This window comes from Lichenostomus cassidix, chromosome 5 (assembly GCF_008360975.1).
Source record: "Lichenostomus cassidix isolate B80296 chromosome 5, HeHo_3.0, whole genome shotgun sequence".
Classification (NCBI taxonomy): Eukaryota; Metazoa; Chordata; class Aves; order Passeriformes; family Meliphagidae; genus Lichenostomus; species Lichenostomus cassidix.
In genome coordinates this window covers 19,011,498-19,038,215 of record NC_139486.1, presented here as the reverse complement: position 1 = coordinate 19,038,215, position 26,718 = coordinate 19,011,498, and the positions used below count along the sequence as shown (strand labels likewise).

Here is a 26,718-nt window from a genome sequence, read left to right as displayed (position 1 = left end):
TACATCTCTGTGTTCCTTGCACGTGCGCCTCTCTCCGCCACGCTTTTCTGAGAAGCTCTGCGCTGCCTGCAGCCGGCTCCCTGCCTGGTGGGCAAAGACAGGGCTCCGCGAACCCAGGGACTGTCACATAAAGTGATTGTAACTATCCACAAAATTAGCTTATGATCCTTTTAGGACTACATGAAAAACTTTTTAGTTCTATATTCTTTACACATTGCATGTACAGAGAGCATATGACTGGCGGGTCATGATGGATGCTAAAATTGTTGACCTACAGAGTAATTTATCCATAATTTCAGATTTTCTTCTGTATTACTTCACTGTGCTTGGGGTTGTAAATCTGAAGAACTTTGTCATACAAGCACAGAAAACTCATTTCATAAACACAAGGAGGATTTGAGGTAGGTGAATACAATAGATGCAGTGTTAGAGAATCATTTAGAAATGTTCTGACCAGATGGAAATGATGAGAATAAGACATTGAGCTGCAAAATTAGGAAAGAAAAAAACTGCAAAGAAGAGAATCATAAATATAATATATATTCAGTACATCAGAGACAAGAAGACAGGAATGAAGGTTTTTGGTTTTTTTTTGTGGAGAAGGTGGTAAAACTACATGTGCTTTTCACCTCAGTCATCTGCCACATTACAGTACTTGTCTATCAAAAGTTTATGTATTTGAGAGACATGTTCCTAAGATAAGGAACAGAAATGTTAAGAGATAACACAGTGTAAATCTGCCTCTGTTGGGTCTTATTTCATTGTTCTGTGAGATGATGCTACATAATGCTTCATGAAGACAATAGTGCTCTGGTTCAACTGGGAACGTCAACTCAGTTCTGGAGTTCAGCTGGTCCACAGGCTGTCCAACTTTACCTCAAATGTGGCACGATTTAACTGTGTGATGGACTTTCCAGTTATGTATTCTGGCAGGGCACTGAGTTCTAGTTTCATTTTCACAGAATGTAATTTGCTGATCACTTGCACTACAGATAGCACAGACCTGATTTGATTCCACCATTCATTCCTTGGAGGTGACTGAGCCCATAACTTGTAAGTGCTCATGTCATCAACATTATCCAGTTGGTATGGACTTGAGGATGGGTTCCTCTGAGGTGACTGCATATTTCTTTACAAACCCGTTCCCAAACAGTTTACAGATTCAGCGTGTCACAGATTCTTAGGCTGCAATAATCAGAGCTGATGATTTCATCCTCTGCTAGTGCGACATGAAAGTGCAAAGTGAGATTTGGTTTTATAAATGTTAAAAGCTAATCTTCTGCTTGTGAAAAAAACACAGAAATAGACCATTTGAGTATCTGATTACACATAACTTCACTGCCTATCCTTCTTTTTAGAAAAAAAAAAGGAACTATTCTTTTAGCAATGATTCAAGTTTCTAGATGACAGCTTTAAAACAAAATATTTGCCTAATATCTTGAGGAACTTGAATTCATTCTTTGTATCCTGGCCTCTCTACTCCACTCCACTCGTTACTTTGTGACTTTTAATGTCCTTCATGAATACAAAACTGAAATATTTGGAGGAGGGGACAGTAAAAGCCACACCATCATTCACATTAGAATATTTTGAGGAAAGTTGCTTGTTTATAAGCTTGTTTTATCTTCCTTTGTTCAGTTCAAATTGCCAACAATTTTTGAATCTTGTGCATCATAATTAGTAATTGGTTTCAGTTTAGTAATGTCCTGGCTGTTGTGATCGCCATGCATACAATAAATACATTTTATATAGCAGTCTCCCATAGTAGATGGTACTTCCTCTAGTTATCATAACATTCTATGCCTTTTGTAGTCATCTGTTGAAATGTATTTGTAGATGTATTGAGTTCATTTTAGTAATCATTTGTCACAGAATTAAAAGAAATGTGGTTTAACAGGAATGTTCATCATCAGAGACTAAATATGCAGTGGCTGGATTCATACTAAAATGCAGAAGCCAGATGCTCTGCAATAAGAAAGGGTACATTTCATTATAGATGATGTAGTGCATGCCTCATTTATGAGGTCTGATTATACATCTCCAGTTGTTAGAAGGTGACTATAGAATAAGCACTGAAGGAGGACTTGATTGCACATAAGTGCGAGGAGGAATATCAAAATGTCCCCTCTTTATCCAGCACTCAGAAATAGAGTTGAAGAGGATACTTAGGAAGTGCCATTCATCCCCAGAGACTGTCACATTTTGTAGAAACAGAGATCATTTCTGATCCCCCTGTGAATGCAGAAGTCTTTTTCTGGCAATACTCTTTACCAGAATGCTTCACACATGTGAGCCACAGGAGGTTTTGAAAGATGGAAGATAGTACTGAATGTGATAGCAACGCTGGCCATCTGAGATAACCCTTCAAGCCCCCAACTATTACAGCCTTACAGGTAGAGATGTTGAATCCTTTCCTATTCAGTCAGTAGCTAAAAGTTTAGTCATTGTGTCTCATAAGACGTAAGAGCCAATGTTATTCCAGAAGTGGGTTTTAACAATCTACAAGGACATTAATTTGCCTGTGATTTGGATTTAGTGTGTTTGCAATGACTGCTTAGAGTAAGCATGATTTTCCCTGGATATAATCAGCCTATATGGGATATGTATAGTGTCTAATTTTGTTTGTGAAATCCAAAGGGAAGCAAGTCAAAAGGACAGCATCTTGTAATTACTTTTAAATCTTGTCTTTACTGACTGCCTTGAGAAAGAAGTGTCATGTTCAATGACTGCAGAGAGATGATCAAGCATTGAGCACCAAAGACACTCTGCATGCATTGATCACTTATGCTAAATTTTCAGGATATCTTTAATGGTTAAACATGTATAAAACCTTGTTAAAGCACAGACATTCTGAACAGCTGAAGCTTCCACTGGTTTTAATAAGAAATTTGTAAATAAATCCATAAGATTACCACATGTGAAAAACCTTTTGGATCTGGAGGGGCTGAGAATGGAATAAAACTTAGTTGTAAATAAGATAGCTTCTTTGAGCATATGAGGAGAGCATGTAAAGAGGACTCATTTCTTCTAAAAGTACATGAAATTGGCCTATAACAGTAAGAAACAGCTCTACATGCATTTTAAGCTGCAGATGTACATATAGATCGTGTAGATTATGTTTTGAGTTGATTTATTTTATCAGAACTTGAGATTGTCTTCATATAACAGAGCAGGATTTAGGGTCCTTATTAACAATGACATCAATATATTTTATAATATGGAAACCACTCTAGTTACTCATTAAAAATCAACAGCAAAGAAATACCAAAGCAGCAAAGTGATTCTATAATATTCACAACTGACTGGTTTTGAAGCAAGGAATCATCTTCAGGACTGGTTATTTTTCTAATATTTTATACAGAGAATGTGGTGGGTTAGCATGAAAGAGTTTGTTGATCAGGAGTAGGATGACCTAAAATTAAAGAAAGTCCACTAATAGGTTTTACAGAAAACTACTGGAATCTCTGGTTGTTAATCTATATCTTTTCAGTTTTGTTCTAGCAGTGCTGCTAGTTTGATCAAGGCTCAAGCATGACTGGGATTCTCGCCCCCACCACTTTAAACATCAGCTTTATTCAGGGATTTGACATTTCTCTGTCTTAGAACACAGAGTTCCTAGGTAAGTGTAATTTATTCCTTTGTCTCTTGAAAGCATTTAAGGTTTAATTTAGTCATGTATATATTATGAAATATTTAGGGGTGTTATGTAAATGTGAAGCACTGTAATGATCACAAATCTAGTGCTGTTGTTAGTCTACTTATCTTACCAAGTTTTAGGAATGACTTAAAAAATCATGCTTTTACTAATATTTTTACAAGGGTAGTTTTGATCTAATTTCTTGACATGAACAATTTATGCAGTGTGACTCTCTTCAGGTGACAAGGGTAAGTAATTAACTTATTGGGCCTGTATCAGAAGTAAGAGTCCTATATTATGAAATTCTGTGATTGGGATGGGAAGGAATAATAAATTAATTTTAGGAATTAAGCCAGAAGTAGTTGCAAAACCTGTAATTGTGTAATTATATGAATTTATAAATTTAATGTATAATTCAATGTAAATAATTTATATGATCATTTTGTCAGTCATACAATTCTAACACAGCTGGATTAAATCATAAGCTAAACAGAATTAGTTAAAATTTTCAGTTAATATTCTACCTGATATTTACAGTTACTGTGGCAAGAAAATCCATACATGACTAGGTTTTCCCAAAGACTGGATCCCTAATGACAGTTCTCTGAGAAGAACATTTTACTTTGAATAATTAAAGCATGCATCATGACTTAAATTACAGTGCTACTGCTTAAATTAAATCAAGCTTCTCCCATGTTAGTGTGTTTCTAAAGATAATTACTATCCTCTCCTAAAGTAGTTTGTCAATTTGAACAGTGATTTGGCAAAGAAACTTGCACCTGGACTGCGGTCGTGTCTTCTAAGATTTAAGATGTTTGCTATTTATGAGAACTTGGATAGTGCAGGTAGCCATCAGCAAAAGCAGCTGATGCTTTGCTGTATAGGCAACTTTTTTAGTCCTCTTTTATTGAATTAGTTGGGTTTGAGGTATTTTCCAAGAAAAGTAGAGCCCATTAGAAATCGAGGTATCTCAATTAACTTCAGATTATCAACAAAAGCAGATGATGATTCTTCATTATGTTTTAACACAAGCTATAGTTTGTAACTGACAAAAAAAAAATCTGAAGTTGTTTTGTCAGTGAAAGGAGCTTATTTGTGGTGTTATAGAGATACAACTTGAAGAAAATTACCCATTAAGAATATATTCTCAGAGAACAAGAACTGAAAGGAACTCAAAGCTTTAAATCAGCCTGTAAACCTAATCATCTACATGATATGAAATTAGAAAGTATAAGTTTTTTGCAACATAAACAGCAGCACCTCATGAAAATGGGGAAAATTGTAGCATACTGTCAATCATCTCACAGTGCCTATGGAAATTTAAAGAGTTTCAAAGGAGTGCTTTGGGCTTAAAGGTATGCAGAGCACCATGTAATGAGTAGGATGGTCACCAAGAAGATGTGATATCCATCTTCTCACCCATTCCCTGCATGATTTAAGTAACAGTTTAAAGAAAAGCTACTGATTAAACACAAATTTAAGTACTGGGCTGATGCAATACCCTTAGGTCACTTTCAACCTCTATAGGAAGAGCTGTTTGTATAAAACTGTTATTTTGTCCTTTATTAATCATTTCCTAATGAATCCAGTGAAAGTTCAACTACATATTTAAAATATTACATTCTTATCAGGATAGCATAAAACCTTGTATTTTTGATGCTCAATGCTTTATCGCAATAACACACAGTCCAGAGAGGTGAGAAATTAGTGTGAATTTACTCCCCCAGGGGAATAAACCAATACAGTTCCAAAACCTGAGGGCAGGCCGTCATCTTTCATGGTATGTGATGGTAGAATATCCATCACTTTTCTGAACTGAGTCCTCCCTGGCTTCTTTTCTGAGAACAGAGGGAAAGACAACTGTTGGCAGAATTCAACCTAAATTTGCAAGTAGTGTGAATAACAACCCTAATAATAAAATTTCCTTATGTGTTTTTCTACTGCGACTCAAAATCAATACAATGTCTTCCTGTTATCTTTAAAACTTTTGCATACATTACAAACTGAAGTTTTCCAGTTTCTACATGAAATAGAGCAATGTTAATATTCTTAGATTACTACTGTTCTATAAGAAACATAAAATGGTCATGACAGATGCAAAAAGAGGATCTCAAGTTCCTGTCCTGTGTCTGTGTGACTTTTTTCCCTGCCTTTAACATATACAGAAGTTAAATACATTTTGAACCACCTGGCTACTGAGCTAAAAATCTAGGTACAGATTATATTGTAAGTGCTTGTATGTGATGGTTATTTGTGATTAGTGCTACTGCAGGCTAAGCTGATGTTTCCACTAAATAATGGCAACAGAGCCTTAGCCAAGAATGATGAACATGCTGCATATCAGGATATAGTGTCAGAGGCACAATGGCAAAAGGTCTAAAACTGAAGTAAAATGCTGGGTTTTCATAGATTAAAGGGTAGGAATCCAAATCCCTGTTAATAAATTAGAGTATTCTGGGCAATTTGGTGATCTTTTATGCCTCTTTGTGTCATGAATAGCAACCTGGGGGAATATATTAATTAATTTAAAGAGATTTCATTAAATGACTAATCTGCACTGTATTAACAGTGAAGTGATGGTGATTTTTTCTGATAACTTTGAAAGACACCAAATCTATTGCACAGGGCCTTCAGTACCTTGACATTTGTAGCAGAATCACAGAGTAGCTGAGCTGGGAAGATGCCTGTGGAGATCATCTAGTGCAACCCCCTGCTCAAAGCAGGATCAGCTATAGCAGACTGCTCAGAATCATGTCCTGTTGGGTTTTGAGTATCTCCAAAAATAGAGGCTTCACCTTTTTGGGCTTCTTCTTCTAATGCTTAAATGTCTTTCCACCCAGAGGAGTAAGCTTGTGTGCAGATCCTATCACTGCTCTTCCTAGCTGCCCATTCTATTTCTTTTCACTTGCTTATTCCTATTGGTTTTGTTTATGTGAGTTGGGTTTGAGTTTGTTGGGATTTTTTAAATTGTTTTGGAGTTTTTAAATTTTTTCTTTTATCACTAAAGTTAGTGTGCAGCTACAAATCCCTGCAAATAAAGCTTAGTCTCAAAATATTTTGTGCAATTTCATCTATTTCTCGGATAACCTACCATATTAGAATTTGTTCTTGGACAAAGTGTAGTGCTGAAAGTCCAGAGTTTGAGCTGTGTTTGCAAATGTGCCACTGAATTACTGAATAATAGGAAAGAAGTAAATTTTCCCTCTGCTGCTTCATCAGGAATTGATAAGAATAGCTAGTTAAAATCTCCAGGAAAGTATTATGTGGAAAACCACACATGATCACAGTGAGAGCTTCTGGCCTATATTATCTTATTTTATGATTTTTACTGCCTTGGAAAAGTGCTTTGGGATGTCTGTATTTAACTAAATGATTCCTGTTGTTTGTATTACAAAATGTGATATTGAAACTCAGCAATCACACCTAGTGTCATTGCCTCACAGGTTCATAGTTCTGCTAATTCTGTGTTCCTTGGAACTGTTTGCAATATTGAATTGTCCACATTTCTGACTGGTATCACATTATCAGATTGATCGGAAAAAAAGGACAGCCAGAAAGGACTAATGTACTATTTTGAAGGATGGCTAGTGTGTGTCACTGCAGCTCAAGGTACTGTGATGGTGAATGCAGAATGTCTCCTGATCTGCATTGTACAAGGGAATTTCCAGAGCTTAAATTGGTCAAAATCAAGCAGACATTTTGAAGAAGTTTAAGAGATCATGACTGTAAGCACAACAGGAGTAGTTGGCAGTCACCTTCTCTATTCCATTATTTGAGTGTCATTAACATTTCACTAAGGAATAGTTAACTGACAAAATTTCAGAAAAAAGCTTTCTCTCCTTTTAGCTCACAAGGTGAAGAGATGATGTACAGTCTTGTTCTTCACAGCTAGATAGAGTTGTGGGAGAGTATACTTCCGATTAAAGACTGTAGATTACAAAACTGCTGATGAGTGAGGAGTAGCAAAATAAAATCCTATCACTGCTTCCAATTTCCAGAATACAGAAAGTGATTTGTAAAACCTGTGAAGGACACAATTTTTTATTTAGAGTTGTGTACATTAATTAGATAATTGTATTTGCAAATGGCTAATTGTCATTAGCAGATTCAATTACCCCATCAGCATATATAATCATTGTAATTATGCACTCAAATGGAGTACATGCTCACTAATAGTTTAAATCTTCTATCTGGCAAGGCCAAAGGTATATTTAAGGTAGTACCTTCCTAGGTAGTAACTTCCTGTAATTCTTATTACACATCCCATCTTCTACTTTGTATTGATTATTTAGGACCAATCTTCATTATTTACCTCACAAGATAGTGAGAAAATTCTCCTACCAGCCTTTCTTCTAAACTCTTCAAACAATTTTTTGCTAGGTACTTGAACTTTTTTCCTTTTGATTCTTGTAAAATGTGAATGTCATCACTGGCTTGACATCCTAGCATAACATGCTAGCTCCAATGGTTTTGGGCTATCAAGATGAACAGTGGAAGGTTTCTCTAAACTCAAACCATGGTTGGCTGTTGCAGAGCAGAAAGGCCTTGCAAAGTGAGGGTCTTGCTGCCCTTATAAAATCCTTACTCTCTTCTGTTACTTTGGCTAACTAGAAAAGCATTGTGGGAATGACTCAGCTAAACTAGAGGTGAAAAACAAGTTACATAACTGTAAAACAATTATTAGAACCAATAAGTGCTCACACTGGAGGGCTCATGGTTGGTTACACCTGATGCCTGTTCCTATCGTGGTCTATGGTGGTTGGTCAAGCACATTTGTTGTGCTTCACAAGTACATAAACTCATAACAAACTAATGGTTTAAAACCCCTGGATTTTTGCAATAAAATGTCTTCACCATACCATCGTGGAGATAATGTGTTTAACACCACAGTTGGCACAGTTGGAAAATATATAAATCACATATTTGTTTTTTCCTATTATATAAAGCTGATGGTTTAGCTTCAGTGCCCCTTATGTCTCCACCAAACGTTTTCCACCTTTATAATAGTGACTGTTTCCCAGTGCAGAGCCAAAGAATTTCTTCCCATTCTTTCTAGTTCATTTATCTTTTAAGTCTTGCTGAAAATGATAGGTATTCTGAATATACTAAAAAAAAAGACTGAACATACCTGTGAATCTGAATTTATACTAATGGACAAATTAATGCTAGAATTTAATCCCTCAGGTAACAATTATTTCTGAACCATTTTGTTCCTAAGAGTATGTGAGGTGAGGGGTGGAAGAACAGACGTTCAGTCCTGGTGTCTTTATGGAGCCAAAACTCAGGTTTGCCTTTATCTGGAATGTTAAGCTTTCTGTGAAATCTCTTAGTTCGTATTTTATGCTCAGTAATGAAGATTCACTACAGTGGTCCTCAAGTATCCAGGAGAAAAAATTGCTTTCTGTTTATCCGAAACACATCTTTCTGGTGAAGACTTTCATTGTGTGAAATAGCAGAACTGTTGGCCTCAACCTTCTTCCCATGGATGAGGACAATCTTCTCAATATTGTGGATTCAAGCCAGAATTGGTTTGAATTTCTTATTAAGAAACCTGTGTAGAGCATGGGGAGGAAGTTCAATGCAGAAGGTTCATTTATAACATGCATTGCTGAGATGCATGCATTGCTTAGACAATATAAAGAACTCTGTAATTCTTGACATTTTTAATTAATAAAGTAAAAATGTAGAGATATATTAATATTACAGTTAAAATTACCTATTTAAAATGGGACCAAATACTTGTACATATAAATGAGCACTCTGGTCAACTGAATAATTTTGAAGCTGGTTGTGAGTCCCTAGCTCTGTGTTATATGAGGACTTTTTCTGTCAACTATAGATGGAATACATCTCAGATACTGAATGGAGCAGATGTCTGTACGTTATCTCTGATTTTTGAACCATGTGTACTACTATGAGTAAATGTTCCCATTAAATCAATCACAAGTTGATTAAAAACATTTATTACTGAGCTTTGAGAAGTACTGAACTGAACATAAGGACACAAAATAAGTAAATTTTATTAAAAACTGCGTGAAGAGCAGAAAAGAACTGGTGTTTCTAAGACTGAAGAACTGTCCTTGATATTTTTGGGAGCTGAGTCTCTGATTGAAGACCAGATCATGACAATCTTTTTCACTACATCTAGTTCCAAAGGAAACATGGTAACTATACAAGTGCATAAGAGAATACAGAACTCTTTCTGTTATGTAACTCAAGTGCTGGCTTTACCCATGTCATGTTCCCATTGTATCCACAGGACGCCACAGACAGGACTTTGAGGAAGCCATATCAGCAGATGAAAAGGCTGTCAAGAGAACACACAACAGAGCTGAAAGGAAAGGTCTGTCTTACAGATCATCCTCCGAATAGTGTCTATTTTAGGCTAGTGTTAGAAGGGGAGCAGGATAGACATAAAAAAAATCTTTCATTGGCCTGCGGTGACAATAAAGTCAGCTACCAGTAGAATGTGAAGGAAATAAAATCTTTATCTTTTTTTAGTTACAAAAGAAACTGACACAAGAAAAAGTTAAATATGGAAAACCAGCACACTTTGAAGAGTTTTTAAGGAGAGATGTTTTGGTCAAGATTCTCAATGTTCTTGTTTAACTGAGTCACTGTTTTAAATCAAATGGCTCATTCATATTAAAAATCCTTTTGAGAGATACTCTTTCTTCAACCCATATTTGGTTGTTCTTGATATTCAATTATCTCACAGGAAAATACAAGCAAGTTATGTCAAGGCAGAAAGTTCTTGGGTTCATATTTGCAATTTGATCAGACAAAACACATTAGCACAACTCGAGTTTGAAGAAAGAAGAAAAAAACACAAGCTTAAAAATAACTTCATGAAATAAATTTCATGAAAAAAAATCGCACATCTGATAAAAAATATTTATATATAGAGATGGATAGTTCAGTTGTAATCAAGTTAGGACAACCACCAATGGATCTGTGCAATTAACAGCAAATGCAGAGGATTTTTGTAATTGAGAACGCTTCAGAAAAAATAAAATCTATTTCACCAAAACCATGAGATCGATGTGAGACACACTCTTGCAAAGATATTCCATGGTTATGGTTCAAATGTTAATAATGAATCTGAAAAAAATGTGGTGTCGAAATGTGATGAATACAGTCATAAGAATCTAGTGAGCACAAAGATTGCTTTCCAGAGTCTTCTTCCAATGATCATATTAATATGGGCAGAGTGAATGGACTTATTAAAGTCAAATACCTGTATTTTGGTGTGTTAGAGACAGAAGTCAATCCCCCTGACAGCACAGAATATGTCTAAGATGAGCTAAACATTCTTGCTTTATTTCTATAATGGGTAAGTCATAATAATTTTAAATCCTAACTTATTGTATAAATTTGTATAAATTTACTTTTTAGTGCTGGTATATTTGACAGAGAAAGAAATATGTGAAGCCACACTTGTTCTACCACAAGCTGTCTGTAACATATTCTAACTCACTGGTGTTGAGGAACCAATATTAAGGCTTTGGCTCTGTGTCAGTCAGACTGTTGTTTTGTCACTAGCTTTGGGTGGAACACAAAAGTCTCCAAAGAAAAAGGGAAAGATTAGTGAAACCTATGATCAGCAATGACTGATGAGTCTTCAAGAGTCTTCAAGATATACCAGCAGTTTACCTGAATTTGTATGAGGCTGTTGTTGCTATTAATATCAGTTTTAACATTGCTACTGATATTGGTAGAGATGTAATTATAACATCATAGAAGCAAGTGAAAATCTTGCTGTTCATACTAGTTTTTGACTTTAGCTATAAAGACTTGTGTTGTTGAGCCTGAAGTGATGATGGTTCCACTTTGGGCATTCCCCTGCTTGTTTTATTTACAGTCCTGAAGAGATGATGTTTTCACTTCTGGCATTCCCCCTGCTTATTTGATTTACCGTTTAATTGCATCTGATGTCTGTGGTGTGTGGCTTTATTGCATAAGGACCAGTGGCTACAGGGACAAGTTCAGTGCTTTTAACACAGGAGTGTGACTTCAAGGGAAGAATAAACAGCAGGAACAGATGAAGTGCTAAGCAGCCAACTGCTAAGACCATTTCCTTGGAATAGTTTTAGCCATAAAAAAGAGAGTGCAGTGAATAAAACCAGGAAAATAATAGAAGTACTTCTCATTAGAATGAGCTTCAAAGATTTCTGTGAGGCATGATTGATTTCCTTCTTTCAAAAAATACCAAACTGCATCAAGAATAAGATCCTCTCCACAGCAATAGTATACATTGCTTTGATAGATTCTGGGGAGCAATGCTTTGAAGAATCTGGAGTTCAAAAGTTCAAAAGAATTCTCCTGTACTATGATGCATAGAATTTTTATGACATTTAATAAGCTTCACTTTGAGATACGTTGCTTTTCTTGTCAACAATTTTTTTTCCCCATAGAAAATCGCATTTAATAATGAAAATAAGAAAGAAAGAAAAAAGTAAAATTGGAAGCACACATTTACATGTGGCATTCTTGGCTGAAAAATCCAACTTTACTATTGGGCTTGGAATCTGTCAGCTTACTGATCAAAGATTTTACAGTTTGTACAAGGGAAATTGTTTCTGCTTTCCATGCCTTAAGATTTCACCAACAATGAAGGGTCTGGAGCACATGTCCTGTGAGGAGCAGCTGAGGGAGCTAGGTTATTTAGCCTGGAAAAGAGGAAGCTCAGGGGGAACCTTATTGCTCTCTATAATTACCTGAAAGGAGGGTGTGGCCAGATGGGGATTGCCCTCTTCTCCTGGGTAACAGTGACAGGACAAGATGACACAGCCTCAAGCTGCACCAGGGAAGGTTCAGGTGGGCCATTAGCAAGAAATTCTCCACAGAGGAAAACGTTCTTCACAGAAAAGGTGATTAGATATTGGTGGTGTCACCATCCCTGGAGGTGTTTAAGGAAAGACTGGATGTAGCACTTTATGCCATGGGCTAGTTGAAATGGTGGTGTTTGCCTGTAGGTTGGACTCAATGACCTCAGAGGTCTTTTCCAACAGAACTGATTCTGTGATTCTGTGATTTCTTTGTGAGACTAGCAATATTTACTTTGAAATGTACTTCTTGCAGTATTTCCCAAGACCCTTTCTTCCTTGAGAGCTGCAATACAGTAGGTCTACTGGGTTTGCTACATAATTTTAATAGGATACAATAAATATAGTGTCAGTTGATCAATACTACCAGTATGTGGACATACTGGGTAAAACGAATTTTTCTTGATTTTGCCCTGTCCCATGGATAGGAACCATTTCTGGAAAGTGAAAAATAAAAATGAAATTTTCACATTATTGAGCGATTTTATAGTCTTTGCAAAAGGAATACAATAATGAACATCACATTTTGGGAATTAACAATGTGGAGGTTTATACTGGAGGAAAACTTGACAGGGACACTGTTAAACATCTTGATTTTGGCAGCAATATGAAAGGACAATATGAGGCAGAAACATAAGGCTGATCTTTATCACTCTATCACATTGGAGAACTCCACCACATCCTACATTTTAATGCTGAGAGCAATTAGTGTAACCAAGAATTGTGTGAACAGGAAACTTACAATATCAATCCTGTAAGTATGAGGACATCATTCTGCCCTCCACCTTTCTTGAAACAAAATAGTCAAATAAAAAAACAGAAGTTATTTCTGCAATGCTGCAGACTTTTCAAAGGCCAGAAGCACATTCTATAGGGAAACAAGATAGTGTCAACATAAGGTTAATTTCCTTTGAGCATCATCTTTTCCCATGAGAAAATAAAACGATGTGATTGATATTGATTCAAAAGCATGTTCTTTTTGAATAACATTTTAAGGTTAGAGCTACAAAGACATGTGTAATTAATTAGAAGAATAAAGTGAAATTTTGAATGGAAGACCTTCATGCAGCTGGGAAGAAACAGAAAAAGCCTTTTTTCATATAGAACAATGTGTTTTATAGAAGCCTTGGTTTAATGAACAGATCTGAGCAAGTGATTCACAACATATAATTTATTTGACAAGTTCATTTTCTTTCATTTTATTTTCCTTCTCATGGTGAACCAAAACAGAGGGATTTTTTTTTTTTTCTGTTTTGGAGAAGGTAATTATTTATTTTTTATTATTATTTCATTTTTTTAACTGTAAAAATGATTACAAGTTTTCAGGGACTGCAAATCCTGTATTTGGTACTCTGATATTTCTGTATTAAGTCATGATTATATCTTATAAATTGCATCATATTCTTTCTGTTACCTGACTTTTTTAAGAGAGCTCTGAGATGTCTGTAGTCCTTTGTTTTGAGCAATATCCCATGTTGACTTAATATAGGTAATTTCAATGCAGCTGCTCCCGTGTGCAACTGTTTAACATTTGATGTGTGAGAATGCAGTGTAAAACTTCATGTGTGGGGTTTGGGCCTTATCCAATGGAAATCAGTGGGAGGTTTTTCCATCGATTGCTGTGGCAGTGGATCACTGTTCCTGTGAGCATCTTGATGAGTGAAAACTCAAGTGCATGAATGTACATGGGTCATGAAGACAGATGGGCTGTGAAGAGAGTTGAACAAATACTTAACAGAACTTTTCTTAGAAGTCAGATTGATTAATTGCCTAGAGTCACCTGAAGTTTCAGTTGGTTAAGATTTTCTTCTTAAGTCCTTCTTAAACTTGATGTTTGCTGCTCTATGCTGTCACCCTGAGTCATTTTGCTTCAGAAGTGGTGAAACCATGAAACAGGAAAATCTCCTTCAGCATGTGACTGGGACAGTCCTGATTTCAGGGAATTTTCAGTCTCCCTTATCACACTTATACACCGGTTGGTGTTTGTGTATGAGGGTACTTGGAAAGGAGGAAGCATCTTTGTTTTCACACAGAATGATATCTGTCCAAATTTCATAGTACCACTGGAAAGAGACAATCCAACCATAAGCTTTTTGGAAGGCCTTGCTTTTCCCATTTTGCTAGGAGGTGCTGCTACTCTTTATGTAAGGTTTCTTTTTTTGGCCTTGGATAATAATTAGGGGTAATGTCTTAGCCCAGACTACTGTGCACTGGCTGGATAGATAGCAGTTAATTTGATTCCAGGCAGATTTGACAACTTGTAGCAGGAGAACTCTTTGTTATGTGTGATTTCAATATACTTTGAATATTTAGAAAATATGAAATTATGGGTTATAATTTTTACATATACCTGAAAAAAAGGTACAAGATTAGTTATTGCTTGTCACTATGCAGTATCTTCCTAAATATGATTTAGATTTTAGTTAATTTCATTTGCAGAGGTTTAAGTGTAACTGTCTGATCACAGATGGTTTTGTGGCATTTGATGAGGCCTTCAGTGACACATAACTGGAACAACAACGGTCAGAATTGCAGTGCTCTGGCTTCACACGATGAAGTAACTTCCACTGCACCTTTCTCACTTATACCTAACAAACCAGTGTATTTCTGTGACTGTCACAGACATTTGAGTTGCTTGCAAAGTTTAAAAGAATCCAAATGTGGATTAATCACTATAAATTCATGGAATTATGTAAACCCCATAGTTCTACTTATGCTGTTTGAATGTGACCGGAAAGTTTAACACACTTGGACTTATAAAAGAATGTTTTGTGGTGACTTTTTTAGAGAGTGTCACTGAAAAGGGCTGTTTGTGACTGGCACATCACGTCCCAGGAGAATTAGTGTACTGGTATTTAAACACATTCTTTAGATAAACCAAAAGAGGCTGCTCTAACACCTGCTATAGACAAACCTTCATTTGCTCTCAATTTTTCAAGAAAGGCACATATCTGCTGCATGATATAGGTGAGCTGGACTTTCCTCAATTCCACTGCATTGTTGTCGTAGAGATGAAGTGTTAAGAGTCTTGCTGGAAAACATGAAGTGTTCCAGTAGAGACCAATCTCAGAATCTGGGAGAGGAATATTTCCTTTTGTTTCCATTCCACTGTATGCCTAAGACTAGTATCATGACCTGTAGTTTAAAGCATATTTTTTGTAAGGTGAAGTAAAAAAACATTATTCATAGACTGCATTGATTTACCTGAATAAATAATCAGGAAAGAACATTTTGACTAAATACTTTTACGGTAGCAAGAGAGTTAACCACACAGTGGAATAACAAGAACCTGAAGACAGAATTTTGTCCAACTCTTTCAAAGGGAAAAAAAAATATTTGAAAATTCTTTAATGATCCTTGGAACTTGTTTATTTGAGTCTTATAAAAAATACTGGTATATAATGAGATTAGCTCTGTTGGTTAGAGCATGGTCCTAGTAACACCAAGGTTGTGGGTTAGATCCCTGTAAGGGCCATTCACTTAGGAGCTGGGCTTGATGATCCTTGTGGGTCCCTTTTGACTGAGAATATTCTGTGATCTGTGACTTTTTTTTCTAAGTAGCTCTTTGTAGAACTTCTCTCTCCCCAAAATTACAAGTGCATTCCTAATAACTTTTCAGAAGTTCTGCAGCAAATTGGACTAGTCTTTTCATTGTCAACAAAGATTTCAAGACTGAGAAATCAGTCCCTACTATCTCAAATATTATGGTTACTCTCATCATGATATTTGAGTGTTACCAGATCCAGCCACAACATTACAAGAGGTTGTCCCTGTCTCTTCAATAGCAGAAGCACCTTGGTTCAATCATAACCTCAATCTTTTTTCCATGTAGATCCAAACCTCATTATTTCCTTCACTGCTAAGAAGCTCATCTTTTATATCTGGCTGCATGTGTAGTCAACTGTGAATGTTTTCTGTTAGATTTGCAGTTCAAAATGTGGCTGCAATTCTCATTCCCACTTCAGTAATGAAAACGGAATCTGTGTTTGAAATACAAACACCCTAATTGCAAAGCACAGACTATTACTGTATCATCTCTCTTGGTCATACATATTAACAATTGGTGTTTTCAGTTTACATGACCAGTCTTATAATCTCTTCCTGGTCTATTTTCAGACAGGTAGCTTTTAATAGTAGGACACAAATTTCCAGTAATGGTCCCTTTTCTTGTTTTTCTGCCACTAACAGAAGATTAAGGACCTACAGAAGAGAAACAAAAATACTAAAAATATTTTTCTTTTGTATATCTTTTAAGCATAAAAGGTATTAATTGAGCTATTGTATGCACAATCACAGCATTCTTTAAAAGAAAAAATTATTTAAATTGACCTATGTTAGATATGCACTATAGTTAAGCTTTAATGGAATTTAACAAGGTAACATTTGAGCATCTTTCACTGGGATAGAATTGTCCTGAAAAATTTAAATCAAGTTACTTCAGTTTGAAGCAGGTGTAATAAGAAATTTGCCTGTTAGCTAGAGCAGAGAATTGTAAGTCAACAGAATTCTTGGATTTTTTTCTCATTGGCTAGTGCTCTGTTTCCAGCCCAATTTCACTTTCATGTCTCAGGTGTTGCTTCTGTGTGAAATCAGTATGATAAAAACTTGTTACACTCTTAAGTGTATAATGAGAATTAATGCTTGAAAAGGAGATATTCTCTGCTGACTGATCAATGTATGTTTATTCACTCAGTAGCAAACACACAGCTAATGAAAGTGAAACACTGCTGAGCTCCTGAGGGGAACCTGTCCTGGAGCCAGAGAGAGAGTAGGAGCTTTGCCATGGATGTGCACATGTGCAGAAGATCAGACACTGGCAGCAGGAATGTCCCTGTGACAGCTGAAAGGAAAATGTTCTTCATCTTTGCTGAACACCATGATGAAAAGCAGTATAAATTGAAAGGCTTGTTTATGGTATTTCTTTTGCTTCATGTATGGAAAATGCCAAGTACAATCTATTTTGATCAAGTTGTCAAAAATTTATGCCGTAGTATTTGACCATGAGATCTATAAGCAGAAAACCTGAGGAGATGTATCTCTTCTTAAAATGCTGTTGGCAACTTTCTCATTTCAAATAATTGACAGGGTACTTCACAATCGTTTGTTTTTATCTGCTTATAAATTTTATCTCTCTATATATGTTACCTCTTTTAGTTTTAAGTGCCAAAAGAACCAGCTTGACTGATTAGATGGAAGGTTTAAAATATACAGCTTGAATGCTTTTCATCAATATTATTTGGTGTATTTTCATGTGACTTTCTTCACAAGGAAAGCTTTAACCAAAAACAGGTCAAGCATCTCGATGTTCTAATTTGTATGGCTGGTCACATTCTTTCTTTCTAAAGCTTTATTTTAGCACTCTCCTTGCTTCTTCCATTCCAAAATTATTATGCCATGCTGTTTAAGCACCTGCCATGTTGATTTCATTTCAGTGTTGGGTGAAAATAGTTCTAGTGCTGTGAAATGATTCATACATGCACACAGTTTTTCAAGCACAAAAGGTTTCTTAGAAACGAAAGGTTTTATATAACTGTAATCTCTCATTGCAACGAAATCTAACTCTGTCAAGAAGAGAACAAATCTATCTTTCTCTTTCTTCCTGAAATTTTTCTCAGAGTTCAGATTGCTGGCACAACTGTACTTAAAGATAAGCAACCCTTATACTGAGCCCAATTATTATCTGAAATCAAGTAATGAGATCCTTTCATAGCATATGCGGCAAATAAGTGTATGTCAAAACAAATGCCTGGGAAATCTTCACTGCTAATAATTTTGTTAATATTTGCATGAATACCTCAATATAAAACAAACAAACAAAAATTTACAACAGCTGTTACTAGAAAAGTATGATTTGGGATTTTTTGTGGGGGGTTTTTTGTGTTTGTTTTTTTTTGTTTGGTGGGGGAGTTGGTTTGTTGTTGTTTGGTTGGGGTTTTTTTGTTTTGTTTTGTTTCTTTTTTATCATTCGGTATTATTCTGTCTGGAGAAAATTTATGTTTTTTTTCAAGTGGACCTGAGTGCTCATTGCAGATGTTTTAAGCAAAAATGAAACTACTGATTCTACTGACGTTGAATGAAACTGGTTTATACCTATCTCATACCTAATCATTTAAGCAGAGCCTAGATTTGGAGTACAATTCCTCTTCAAATCTAATCCTAAATGTCCAAGCTGCTATCTTGAAATCGGGCTAAACTGGGACATGTATTTCCTCCCAGTGAGCTTATCTTCAAGTCAGTAATTTCATATATGTCTGTATGTTCTGCTTGAAATAACATTCACATCATAGAGGAATTTATTGTAACAAAGTCTCTAACTCACAGTGGGGGACTGATTTGCTGTGTTTTAGTGCACAACAGTTTGCAACAGCAAGCCAAACAAGGGATTGTTTTCTTGTCTAGGCATTTGCTCCTAAGAGATCTCTATTTTCATTGATTATCTCGTATTAGAGTTCTGAGGCAGGCTGTGAAATGAGAGACCTGGCAGAATAGACCCAGAGGCACTAGGAATACCTTAAATAACTGGGGCCACTTCAAAGCTAACATCATCCTACAAATAAACTTAAAGAGATGATGTGCCTAAGGAGTCAAGGATTTTTAAATACTTGATTGACACTTCCTTGAAAGTAACTTATTTTATAGATCTCAACCAACTGCAAATTTTTACTTTTTAGTTTCTCTTGCTCTGATTCTGCTCAGATTTCAGATTGCTGAAAACCACCATTAGACCACATATACCCAAATGCAGTTAGCTGATTAAAAAGAATTTTAATAAATCAAGGCTTATACAGTACAGCTGTTTGACTTACAACTGTATTGTGATAATGGCTGCAAGTTCCCCACACCCCTTTCTTAACGACTGTACTTGTCACCTATTGTCCTGCCTTCCCTACTCCACATAGTCCTAGCCACGCCCCCAGTTTTCCCTATTGGTTCCTGTACCCTAACCCCACGTGGCCCTGGCCACTCCCTCGGGTTTCCCTATTGGTTCCTGTACTCCTAACTCCGCCCCTGTACCTCCCCTGTACCCAGAGGTCACTGGGCTGTGTGCTGTGCCTGCCCCTCTCTGTTTCCCTATAAAACCCCTTACCCTCCGCCATCTTGCTGTCTATGCTCCACGTGTGTTTATGCTCCACATGTGCTGAGCATGTGAGGCCTTCGCCCTCGAGGCATCTCTGCCTCGGGGAGGTCGTTGGCCTCTGCTGCACCATGCGAATAAACATCTTCCATGGACACAACGCATAGACCCTCCTCGCCTCCTTTATCACCGCCGGTTGTGGAAGCAGGCGAACCAGAGCTAGCCTTATGGCTCCCCGGCCGGTGAGAGCGCAGTGTCCAGCCCTGGGACAGAGGGTTTGGAGCACTGAGGCGCTGAACCGGGCTGGGTAGAGAAGCTCTAGGGTAAAGTCTGCTGCAACATCCTCCAAACTGCAACACAACTGTTTTAAACATATTCAAGTAAAACAAAGTATTATTTTCAAGTAACAACATACACCGAAATTTTGAGAAATCCCGATTTGCACAAAGAAGATCTTTGAGAAGCCTGGAAACAAAAGGTGTTTTGATTACAGTTTCAGGGTAATACCTTTCTAAATACATGCCTTAATAAAGATACCTTTTTTGGTAAGCCATAAGTGAGTGTGCATTCATCGTAGAGTTATTCAGTACCAACATTTCTATTTTACATAGAATTTGCTCTATACGCAGAATAATTGAGGAGAATATGAGAAATTATTTTACCAGCTCTTGAAAGGAGGGGGGCAGGAGAAACATATTTGCTTCTTCCAGGAGGTGTCAGAAAGTACCCAGAGGATACACATAGCATTGTACTTCTGTTTATTCCTGAATAATACTGAATTTTCTGTGTGTAGACATGCAATAGCACGGTATACATAGATCATACCTTTTGCCAGACATCCATAAGAGCAGGGTTTCTGAATGTCCAGTATCTGGGGAGGAGTTTCCCATCTGCAAATGTACATAGAGAAACCATAATTCACCTGAAATAACAGGATAGGTCTGGGAAATGTGGATGTTTGTTTAATGTCTGTGAGAGCCAAAGTCACATACAAAGCATGACTGAAATCAGAGTGGTCAGCAAAACACAAACCATGACTGCCATGTTTCCAAATGGAAACCTGTCCATGCAAAGTTAATACTGATCCTGTGTGGAAAGGGGACCATTAAAAAATAAAGGAAAATGAAAATAATTCCTTGAAAAGCTCATTGGCAAAGGAAAAGGATGCATAGCTGAGTGAGATGCTGTGACTAAGAATACTGCCTGAAACACTGGAAGAGCAGATAAAGATGCCTGAGGATTATTACCTTCTAATAAATGAAACTGGAATATGATAACATGTTTTTACATCCTAAACCAATATTAACATTACACAGCTGAGAACTCTGGCATCCACACACAGCACTGGAATCACAAAAGACTTGCTAACTAGAGACAGCCTTATTTGCAGGACATGTGATTAAAGCCTGCAAGAGGGATTGCAAAGAAACAGATCTAACTCCACAGAAATCCCTTTAACAGCAAATTTGGCTGAAATGTGCACAGAAATGCTCAAAGCAGTGTTCAGAGAAAGTGCACATAATTAAAATAAGAAAGTCCAGACAAAAGACATAACAGATGAAAAAAAAATAATAGAACACTTGCCAGTTTAAATTTATAATATACAAGATCAGGAAACTATGGGAAAGGTAAAATTAAGTGCACCTAATTCACAGGAAATTTTATAAATTATATGGAGAATATAATCAAATCCTCTTTTCAAGATGGCAAATGAAAACAAACTTCAATGTACAGGGTCTTAGGACCCAAAGACTTCTAACTAAGAAATGGGTTATTAGAAATAATGCTGAAAACTCTTACAAAGACAAAAACAATTTTAATAAAGCTGAATTTCTTCAAAATGCTGTGCTGCAGAAGTGAACTGCCAATCATGCAATGCCCTAATGCAGCTATTACATCAATGGCTAATTTAATGCCAGCTGGATGGTGAAGCTCGTTGCAATGCAATCCAGACACAGTTGCAAAGAGCAAAGCTTGCCTGGAGTGATATGACCAGGTGCTGTGGATGTGTGACAAAATTATTCTGAGGCCAGTGATTGAAAACCTAAAAGAAACTTTTAAAAAACAAAATATTATGATTAAGAGATCTTATTAGGCAAAACAGAGGTAAAACACATAAACAGATGTTTAGCAAAAGTGCTGACTTCATTTCAGCACAGTGCTAAAACAGAATGGGAACAGCACTGTTCAGTTCAAACTTCTAACACAATATGTAGGGTGTACTTCAAGGAGCTGAAAATACACCGGCTGAACCAGAACTAAAAAAACACCCACAGATTTATTGGGAAGAGGAGGATAAACAGTTTTAACATCCTTTTTACTATTAGTCTCCTACTACTGGGTCCTACTTTTCACTGGTGGCAAGTGCTTGTATTGAGGATTTTCACCTTTCTTTGGGAGACACAAAGAACTAAAGAGTGTATTGTTCTCTTGAGCTGGAAGCTCATGGGAGGATCAAAGGCAGCCCCTCGGCAAGAGCCGGCCGGGAAGGGCAGAATCCAGGCTTGCTTCTTCTTTTGTTCTTTTGGAAGTTTCTTCTGTTCCCAACAAAATTCATGTGTGTGTGTTTGTAGCTGTGTATAGATAATATATCTATATGCTATTAAGATGCAAAAAACTGAATTATAATAAAGACTTTAAAATGGTAGTTATATTTCTTCCTCCAGATGCACAAAGTTACACCTGTTATAACAGATTCCATGAATTTATTTTAAACATGCAGTCAAAATATTTCACTCTCTTATGCTGGATAACAGTAAAGAGAAGTATTGCAAAATTCTTTGACATATCTCAGCAGCTGTTATTAATTGATATATTTTAATACATTTTTTCTAGGGGATATGCATTTTCACAGCCATTTAGACATCTATCTACATACCTTTGGAAAACTTGTAGCTTTCAGAAATATACAATAAAGTGGAATTTATTTTTGAGGAGGAAAGTTAAAGGACTTGATGTTCTTATACAGATTTTACTTAAACTGCTTAGTATCAGCTTTCCAACTTTCTGTTTTTATTTCTTTCTGTACATTCCTGTCAGCCTACGTGTTATTCTCAGAGTGTGAGAATACACTTGCTTCATATATATTTTTTTTTATAATTCAATGTTTGAATTCAGAACTGTGAAATTTTATTAGATTCCTCCTTTATTTTCATCCTTCCATCTTGTTAAGCAGACTGTTGGGTAATATTTTTGTCTTTGTTTTTCTGAGCTCATATTTTAGTCTGTATTATCAGGAAAATCTAATGTTAGTTTATTGTTGTTAATAAGCCATATGGTGCCTATAATGTAGCTCTAGCCAAATCAACAATAAAGAGGCAGGAGTAAAAAGCTATTTCGTTCCAGAGTAGTTATGTATAGGATGCCATAAGGTCAGCACTGGGTCTAGTTGAATTCACTATTTTCAGTGAAGAATTAAATTACGAATTAGAGGATAGTTTTATTGCCTTTGCGGATAAGAAACTGTGAGCAAATGTAAGAGCAACAAAGAGTGGAATTGGAATGCAGTCTATATGTACTGAAACAGTTTGAAAATGGTTGAAAAAAAATTAAATCCAGAGACAATTGTTTGCAAGGAATAGGCAACTAGAAAACAAAGTAAATTCTTAGGTTAGTTACATTATAAACAAGATTATGAGTTGAAGAAGAATCAGCATATTCATACTATTTTGGAGCAGGTAAACTGCATTGTGGATGATACGGGGTGGAAAAAAATGAAAAAGAAACAAACAAACCCCTGCAGAACAAGAAAAATAGAAATAAAACCCCAAATGTTAAACATTGTTATTATGTCCACTTCTGGGCCCTGCATTACAAGAAAGATATGCATTGTCCTGTGCAAATACAGAGGAAAACAACAAAAATTGAGAAACCTAGAAAACATGACACATGTTGAAAGATTGAAAACATATTCTCACCTGTTTCAAGAACAGTTAATAATGCATCATCTTCAAGGACATAAAATTGTAATGAAAAATTAATACTAAATTGTCTACCTGTGTTGCAAAGTAGTAAAGTAAATAAGGCATTGCCCTGATTACATAAATGTTGTTAATATGACATTATCACAGGTGTTTAAGAAAAAGTAGTTTAGTGTCTGTCAAGACTATTGTTGATACAGTTTAATCCCATCCTGGGAAATAAGGAGGAAAAGAATATATTTTTTCACAGCACTTACACAGAGGTCCTCCATATTTGAGCAAAGGATGGGACTGAGACAAAGGAGGGGCTTTTTTTCAATTGTCTCACGTGTAAACAAGAGAGGTGGACTGAAGAAATATCAAAGAAGAAAATAATTTACTCTATAGATTAAAAGTTCAAAACAAGAAGAGGTTATGGTGTGAAGAGAGGTTTGAAAGTGAAGACAAGAAACTTGGACGTGCAATAAAAAAGAAGAGTAAGCTTAGAAAACCAAGTACCCAGATTGATGATGTGGTATACATTCTTTGTGGTCTTTCTGTTTGTTTCTGCTAGTATATCCTTTAGCTAATGCAAATTTACCACTTAGAATCTTGTCGAGTTGATAAAGTGTTTTACTATTGGTTTTCACAGCAGTTGTTTCTGTGTCTGATGATATTACTCATATATTCCCTCTTGTGTCTTGTCATGCAGCTTTTTACCTCTTTTTTGTCCTTTGTTCTAGATAGATTTATTGCTCCTTTTTCTGTAAGTAGTGCTGAGGAGCTGACGTTTACCTTGGCTTTCTTAGCACAGTTCTATATACTTTCATTTATCCAAATTTCCTGTTTGTATGGTTTCAAAGTGGCATTTAGTATTGATAGTGGCATTCAGATGGTGCAGCACCTGGAAAGTGTTCCACTATCTTATTCTCAAATCCTGCTTGGTCTGTTCAGTTTTGTTGTTTATCTTCTGAGGAAGTTGACTACCTGTTTTCATCCATTTTGTTTTCTTTTGTGCTTTACATACATTTCTTGATTTGGAACCAACTTTTACTTAGATGCAAAATTCTGTATTGTGGTCCATAATATCAATCATCACTTGGAAAAATTCAAGATATTTTATCTTTATATGGAAATAAGTTCCATTAATTATGAAAACATAGTTGTACAATTTTTCACTATTTCTTTTGGCAAAGAGAGACTTGGTGGAAAGTTGACAGAAAAATGTTGTGGTGCTATGCAGACATGCTTCAAGACATTGCCAAAGTCTTCAGACAACTGTAGGTTTGTTCATTTATCATTCCAGGTATAGGTTATGGGCAGACACAGCTTTTCTATTTGAAATCTCTGAAAAGAAATTAAGTAGCTTTTAATATAGTAACTGTTTTTCTGCTATTTATAACTCAGTGCTATTCTTCCCAAAGGGCAGCTGCCTGACCTGAGGGAATTTGCACAATCCATTTTCGCTAATAATGAACTTCTTCTAAAGAATTCCTGGCCAGAAACAATTAAGAGCTCTAAAAGTACCTATATACATGTACAAGCTTATTGACAGGCACACCTACATTTTGAAACTACAGATCTTGTTAAGTGAACTAGAGACTTAAGTACACATAATTTTTCTTCCAGAAATTAAGACATCAGAATCTTGTTATCATGTAGGTTTGTAATAGAATTTTGTTATTTTCCATAGACTATTAGAATGTTTACCTTCCTGTGTCTCTTTAATTTTACTGTAAGAAATTAAGAAAGGTTTGATTTTTGTTCTTCACTTGGTTCTTCTCCTTTGGTCCAGCTGGATTAGCATAAAAAATGTTTAAACTTCTTGGGTGATTTTAAAAAAAAACCCAACAAAACTAATGAATATGAAATAATAATATTGAATATTAATATGAATAAATAAGAATCAATATGAATATTAAATGAAACAGAAAACAGGAAGCTTTAAAATTACTGTCTAATAACTATTACAACTGAATGTTAGATACTTCATGAAAGAGTTTGTAACTAAGTTCGGGTATTATTTCAAAACTAGGGATTTTAAAATGAGCTTGTTATAAATTATGAATGAACCAAAACATAAAACTGAAATCAATACACCTAGTTGAAAAATGTCTTTGTAACTCTCTCCACCCCTCCTCAGTGTCTTTCATGCTGTTGCCATTAATGCAATCACTGGTTGTGTCTGCAAGTGGGAAGTGATCAAAAGGCCTGAGAGCAGGTACGTGTTGCTGTATCTGCAATAGAACAATAGGAGTGAGTGTTGTCCCCACTGCCTCAAGAGGGGTAAGCTGAGTCAAGGGCAATATTAGCCCTGACAGAGCAGACGGTGACATAGAGTGGCAAAATTACAGGGAAGGTGAGTCTCCTCCTCCAAGATAAAAGGCCTGGAATCCCCTCTGGATCCTGATGGAATTTCTGTCTGACACAGCAGCAGTGGCAAATTTGTTCTTCCAGAAACAAATTACTTCAGCTAGCTTGAGGGACTGAGACTTCATTAGATCCTTGGACTCAGTTACCTCCTCCTCACCTGTACTTACCTCTTTCTTCTGTCCACTGATTTTGTCATGGCTTGAGAGAGACTCAAGTTAGCCCTCCAGTTAGCCTGGTGCTGCAGTACAGGGTGCACATCACAGTGTAGTCTTTAGCTCTTCTTTAATTTAATCCTGCTGTGACAGGAATTTTTTACATGAGATAAGCAAAGGGGCCAGGTATGACAGAAGGCCAAAGGTGTAGTCAGTCTTCAATCAAGAATATTGATTATGATTTTGATTTATTTTTTCTGTCCAGAATTTGTTGGAAAAACAGACTAAAATTCTTCTTACTACCAAAGCCTCAGTAACATGACATCTCACCTTCTGTTTTAATTCCAAAATCGTAGAAAAAACTATACATAAAAAATGTACAAAGGTCTGCTTACAGCAGAGAGATGCATTACCAGTTTTTCAAATGGGATGGGGCAGGAGGTAAAGATTAACCAAAAGAGCAGAATCCAGACTCAGTTTACAGGTCTTTACAAGGAAAATTAACTCAGTGTGGTTCTGTCAGTTCTTAGTGCAAGCATCCAAAATGGAAAAAATACTTCTCCCTCATGCAGACTTCCCTTTGAAAGGTTATCAACTGGAATTGCTTCTGATGGTTAGTAGACACAGTGGAAAAACAGTAATTTGGTGTCACTTGAGAACTCAGTAGTAAGAGAAACACCATGTTTTTATTAATCCATAAATACTGCTTTATAGTGTGACTTTGCCCAAGACTTTAGGCTTTGACATATTATTTTTA

General features: G+C 36.2%; 1 long non-coding RNA gene across 5 annotated transcripts in view; it reads left to right on the top strand.

The window, feature by feature from the left end:
- The window catches only part of LOC146436078 (uncharacterized), a 113,065-nt gene that overhangs the window by 27,893 nt on the left and 58,454 nt on the right, over positions 1–26,718 (top strand). For 2 of the 5 annotated variants that reach the window (XR_014852503.1, XR_014852504.1), the window contains 3 exons: positions 300–401; positions 3,491–3,619; positions 17,156–19,235. This is a non-coding gene — a long non-coding RNA (uncharacterized LOC146436078). Of the gene's footprint in view, positions 1–299; positions 402–2,274; positions 2,394–3,490; positions 3,624–10,895; positions 11,939–17,155; positions 19,236–26,718 lie in introns of those variants that run through there. The other 3 variants (XR_014852505.1, XR_014852507.1, XR_014852506.1) reach the window with 3 other exon arrangements.